The sequence below is a fragment of the Amphimedon queenslandica genome, unplaced genomic scaffold, assembly GCF_000090795.2.
Source record: "Amphimedon queenslandica unplaced genomic scaffold, v1.1 AMPQUscaffold_9685, whole genome shotgun sequence".
NCBI lineage: Eukaryota > Metazoa > Porifera > Demospongiae > Haplosclerida > Niphatidae > Amphimedon > Amphimedon queenslandica.
The window spans coordinates 2,780-4,077 of record NW_003550043.1 but is presented as its reverse complement, the minus strand read 5'-3'; the positions used below and the strand labels follow the sequence as shown (position 1 = coordinate 4,077).

Here is a 1,298-nt window from a genome sequence, read left to right as displayed (position 1 = left end):
CAGTAGTGTTGAAGTCCTTCGTGTGAGTGGTCCAGATAAGTATCAGTTACATTTACACGAGTCTTGTGTACTGTCACTCAAGTTTGCTCACAGTGGTAAATGGTTTATAACTACAGGAAAGGATAATCTACTAAATGCATGGAGAACACCTTATGGTGCTAGTATATTCCAGGTACATAGTCCATTATTATTAACATTAACTGTACAGTGGTATTTGTACTTGTTACTATTATTATGTGTGTGTGTAGTCTTATTTATAATTATACATTAATGTACAATGAAATAATGATTGTATCCTATACATACAGATGTCTGAAAGCAGTAGTGTTTTAAGCTGTGACATATCAGTTGACGATCGTTTTATTGTTACTGGATCTGGAGACAAGAAGGCTACAGTGTATGAAGTTATACTATGAGGTATAGTTTGAATAGTTTACTATAGTATAAAAAGTAATTCTCATTATTTTATTTATTGTTGTGTCCAGTAGGTGATATTTGACTTGTAATGAATAATGCAATCTACACTTGAGTTTAGTCTCTTTGTTACAAGTACTGACTACAAAACTCTCATGTAATATAAAATCTCTAATAATTCCAGTTAAGATATTGTTTGTCATGTTTGCTATAATGCATTAACATTAATAATAATAATAATAATAAAACTTGAATCCTTTTGATTGTAATATCTTGTATTACTATTATACCTGAGGGTTAGTTTGTGAGTACATTTCTTGTAAGTACTAGCTCAAGTACCTTTTATCATAATCACCAAGAGAGTACCAACTACCAATTATTATTAATTGGACTCACCACTAACTCACTAAGAAGAATATATTCCAATACATTCAATAGCAGGACCATCACCTCATCAGCAAGCAAAGAAGACATGTTTTAACCTGATGTATTCCTTGACATACAACCAACTAATAATTACTGTACTTATTGTTATAATGTTGCAGTGATTGGATTTAATTTACAAGGTGATATGGGTATGGGTCATTAAGAGTAATGAATATTATTAATTATGGGTGTGGCTAGTTAATTAACATTCTTGACAAACAATGTCTAAAGGTGAGTTTCTGTTTTCTTCCTCCTCTTTCTCATCATGTTTGTATTTTACAGGTATCTATCAACTGGGAGGGATAGCGTATCACTCAGCTCCTGTAGTAGGAGAATCAGTGTTTCTGTGGGGAGGGGATAGGCATGACTTACCTCTTGTTCATGATTCCCCACAAAAGAGGAAATTGTTGTCCACCATTGATAGACTGGAGTTTAGGACTGGTCATTGGTCCTCTCAC

The 1,298-nt window shown here is 33.2% G+C and overlaps 1 long non-coding RNA gene across 1 annotated transcript; it reads left to right on the top strand.

The window, feature by feature from the left end:
- The first annotated feature begins 6 nt into the window (after window positions 1-6).
- On the top strand, window positions 7-626 carry LOC109590671 (uncharacterized). Its single transcript, XR_002189437.1, has 3 exons — window positions 7-172; window positions 309-417; window positions 486-626. It is a non-coding gene; the product is annotated as an uncharacterized LOC109590671 (long non-coding RNA).
- The last annotated feature ends 672 nt before the right edge of the window (window positions 627-1,298 follow it).